Here is a 4,654-nt window from a genome sequence, read left to right on the forward strand (position 1 = left end):
CAGGGATAGTGCTCTGCTTCTGGAAGGTTGAAATCGGAGGATGGAGGGAAGTGCCATTTAAAGTCATTTAAAATGCAGATTCCAGTTGAGCAGGCCTAGGGTGGTGCCTGACTGCGTGTATTTCTAACAAGCTCCCAGGTTGGTGCCCAGGGCCCAGGGCCAACACTGAGCAGCCACCTCCAACAGACCTGATACAGGAAGCCATTCTGTCTAGACGACAAGGATGCAGGCAGCCTTCTGATCCTGTTCAGGGGAAACTGGTCCAGCATCCTCCCCTCCGTGCTCAGGAACAAGGCCCAGACTGAGCCCAGCCACCAGTCTGCTCTTCCCAAGAGGCCTTCGGAATCCTGGAGGGGCGCTCCTACCTTGGTTAGGAATTCCAATAGAGTCAGTGGCCTTGCATGGAGAATCTGCCCTTTCCCAACTCCACCCTCTGACCCCCTGCCTTCCAACCTCTCTCTCTTCTACCCTCTGAGTAAGGGCGCTCAGACAAACCCATACCCTCCCCCTTACCCCCTCACCCACACAGCAGGGACGGTCCAGGGAACGGCATATATGGCCTCTCTCCCTCCAGCCAGCTGAGGTGCAGCGGGGCGATAAGCACAGGGACAGCAAGACCAACAGGACTGGGAAGAGATCGGTGGGTGTTTTAAGGAGCTCCCAGAAAGTTATGTCATTTCCCTGGCTGAGGAAGCAAGCGGAGAGCCCTCCACAGTGTGGTCAATGTGAGCTGCCCTTCCGGGTGGGCAGCATCAGAGCAGAGTAATGCAGAGAACCCCCAGGGGAGAGGAGGCCACTGTGCCCTGGATTCCCTTCTGGGGGTGGGGCAGGTGGCCCAGAGCAGGGTGACCTGAGCAGGTGTGACGGCCATCCCCTTGTTTAAAGGAGGATGTGGCCTTGCCGATGGTGGCAGCAGTGTCCCACCTGGCAGACATGGACATATCGGACTGGCCAGGCCCGGAGCCCCATGACACAACCGAAAATTAGGACGCTCACCTCAAAACTCCACTGCTTTTCTTTGAACTTTGAGATCACCCCTGCAACCGTCACAGGAAGACTTACTTAATTATCTTAAAAGAGCCAAACATCTCACTTAATATGACCCCGTGACCCTGACAGCGTCCAGCTGTCCATCACCTTAACCTGATGCGAAACACGAAGGTGGGCATTGATATTATCTGCAAACAACTCCAAACTCCTTTAGGAGAAAGTCATACACCACAGAGGATACATTCATTCATGACATTTATTTGTGGCTCAGGGACCCTGTTTAGACTTTCCTCACCGTTCTGTTTACGCTGGGTTAATGGCCAGCCGGAAGTGCCTTGCCTGATGTGTTTGGCTGATGTTGACGAAGTTGACCTTTCCAGGAATGTTTGCAAACCAGGCATGTCTGGGTGGCTTTCTACGTCTCTTTCTCTGCTCCCCACCACCCTGCATCTCCCAATAAGGAAGTGGCTATTTTAGGCTAAGGGAAAATGAGATGACGGGATTTTCCCCAATGGCAGCTGTGCCCGATTCACGGTGAAGAAGCTCTGCCCCTTGCTAGGAGGATAGAACACAGCATCTCCCCTCAGCAGTACCCTTGTATCCAGTCCATCTGTTGGTGACTTATGGTCAAAGGAAAGGAAGGGAGGGAGGAGGAACATGGTGATTGGTGATTTGTGTCTTTTGATATTAGGCAAACTGGTCCAATGGGTAAGAGTCACAGAGAGGAAACCAATCCCATAAAAGGAATTATTTCTGGAAGTGATGAGCTCCCTGCCACAGAAAGTATGCAAGCAGAGACACGAAGAAGGGATCCTTTTTAGTTATTCTCTGCTATGAGAGCATAAGAAACGGAGCCTGGGGAGCTGAAGCGTCTCCCTAGACAGGCAGAATGAGACCTGACAAGGGGGTGAATATCAAGGATGTGCTGAGCAAGTGGACTTGCTGGTTTTCAAATGATTTTCCAGCAGCCCTATGTCCTTTGGGAAAGTGTCTCTCATCGCCCATGTGGCTCTGGGGGACTGCCCCATCTCACAGGGCTGCTGGGGGATGCTCCAAGGAAACCAGAGCCAAATGAGTTGCTTGAGTCCAGAGCCGGGGAGGTCGTGTGACCCTGTGTGAGGAAGCATTCCATTGCCTTGCAGGGTCCTGGCTTGCACACTGGTGAAGTACTAAATATTGTCATTTCTCTCAATTATTGGGGTTCTGCAATGGGGGAGAGGGAAATGGAATCTTTTGGAAAGTTTTCCAGAAAAGCCCATGATGAATGGTAACATCTGGATCATCAGGGAAAGGAAATGGGCACACAAGAGATCAGATGCAAGGTTCTCTGTGGATGGGGCCCGGGCCCTGGCACCTAAGTGATTGAGGGTTGAGGGCTTGTAGGACAGTAGTAGAGACTCACTTGGAAAAGCAGAGCTCGGTGGAGGTGACTAGACTTGGAGAACCACACTGAGGGACCTGGTGAGGAGTTGAGTCTGGAGATACTTAAGTCATCACGGTGGAGTGGGGCTTTGAGGAGCCTGGTCAGGATGTACTTTTGATTCACCTCCCTTGATTCAAATGGCCCACAGTCAGGCTTCCTTGAATTCTAGCTTGCTTGCCAGGAGAGGCAGGTGATGCTTCGGCCAGAAGCCCACTGGGGGGATTCCACTGGGGTTCCGAAGCCAAGGACTCCTGCTACACATCACTAGTGGAATCGCACAATTGCTCCATGATAGCCACAACTGCTCTTAACGTAGAAGGCACCTGGCAAATCTTTGACGGCATCCTTGCTGTTCAGACTTGGCTCCTTCCCAGCACTATCTAGTACTGGAGGGGGAAGTACAAGCATAAACCTGATGTTTTAAACCCACAAATTCACAGTGTTGAGACAGAGAAGCCCTGTATTATCAGCACAATTCCACTTGTGAAATTTCAATTTTGTAGCAATCCCTAATAGGGTCATTGAGAAGTCCTTTGAAAATGACCCGAGGAAACTGTCTAAATGACTCTGTTCCTATTGAGATGAGGATATCATAACATTGCCTGTATCTGTTATCCTCTGCTCTGTAACAAATTACCCTAAAACTTAGTGGTTCAAAACAATAACTAACAGTTACCATCTCGGGGCAGCCCCGGTGGCGCAGCGGTTTAGCGCCGCCTGCAGCCCGGGGTGTGATCCTGGAGACCCAGGATCAAGTCCCACATCAGGCTCCTTGCATGGAGCCTGCTTCTCCCTCTGCCTGTGTCTCTGGCCTCTCTCTCTCTCTGTGTCTCTCATGAATAAATAAATAAAATCTTTAAAAAAAAAAACAGTTACCATCTCATACAGTTTCTGTGGGTCAGGGATTCAGGAGAGGCTTAGCAGGGTGGTTCCGGCTTGGGGTCCCTCAAGAGGCTGCAGTCAGGGTGTTAGCCAGGGCTCCATCATCTGAAGGCTCGACTGGGGCTGGAGGAGCCACTTCCAAGGTGGCTTGCGCACGTGCCTGGCTAGTTGGTGCTGGTTATTGGTGGGATTCCTCAGTTTCTTTTTTGTTTTTTAGTTTTATGATTTTATTAACATAAACATGACATGCACATAAGCTGTCTATTCATTTTCTTCGCTACACAGCCTGCCATTGGGATTGGTGACTCTGATGGCCAGCTGGGCTGCTCTTTCCACAATGGCTTTGCAGTTCTTGGAGGATACATTGTGAGCAATCTCTGCACAATAAGATTTGTTGCACATCAGCGGCACTTCAAGCTCCTTGACATTGTGAACTAGGAACTTCCGGAAGCCACTGGGCAGCATGTGCTTTGTTTTCTTGTTGCTCCTGTAACCAATGTTGGGCATCAAGATCTGGCCCTTGAATCCTCTGCATACCCTATTGTCAAGCCTCTGGGTTTCCGCCAGTTGCACTTAATTTTGACATATCGGTCTGACTGGTGCCGGATGAACTTCTTGGTCCTCTTTTAAACGATCTTGGGCTTCACCTGAGGTCTGAGGGCAGCCATGATGCCCAGCAATCGATGGCTGCCACCTCCACAGGCGGCGCCGAGGAAGAGCGATTCCTCAGTTTCTTGCCACATGAACTCCTCCATAGAGCTGACTGCTCCAGAGAATGATCCAACGGAAACAGGGCCAAAGCCACAATGCCTTTTAAGATCTAGCCTTGGACTCACTTCTGCAATATCTTATTGGTTCCCAGGTTAGTTCTACTTGATGGGAAGGGGACTCCACCAGGATATAAAATCAGTCAGGGTACAAGGGCACTGTCTTGGAATGGCTACCACAGCATTGTACATTTGTCCCCAGTTGGGAACACTTGGTCCTCACTCACCTGGTTTGATTCAAGAATAGTTAGAAACTTCTCAACTTTTGAATGCAGGGAAGTGGGCTGACTCTTCAAACACATGCCAGGCCAGCCATTTTATTTGTTATTTTATTTTTTAAAAAAGATTTTATTCACTTATTCATGAGAGACACATACAAACACACACACACACACACAGAGAGAGAGAGAGAGAGAGAGAGAGAGAGAGGCAGAGACACAGGCAGAGGGAGAAGCAGGCTCCACGCAGGGTGCCCGATGTGGGACTCAGTCCCAGGACTCCAGGATCATGCCCCCAGCCGAAGGCAGGCGCTAAACCGCTGAGCCACCCACAGATCCCAGGCCAGCCATTTTAAACACAATTGGGTGAAAGG

General features: G+C 50.5%; 1 pseudogene; it reads right to left on the reverse strand.

The window, feature by feature from the left end:
* Positions 1-3,556: 3,556 nt before the first annotated feature.
* LOC112647623 (60S ribosomal protein L32-like) lies at positions 3,557-3,990 on the reverse strand (annotated as a pseudogene).
* Between the last annotated feature and the right edge of the window lie 664 nt (positions 3,991-4,654).

The sequence above is a fragment of the Canis lupus genome, chromosome 5 (genome assembly GCF_003254725.2).
Source record: "Canis lupus dingo isolate Sandy chromosome 5, ASM325472v2, whole genome shotgun sequence".
Classification (NCBI taxonomy): domain Eukaryota; kingdom Metazoa; phylum Chordata; class Mammalia; order Carnivora; family Canidae; genus Canis; species Canis lupus.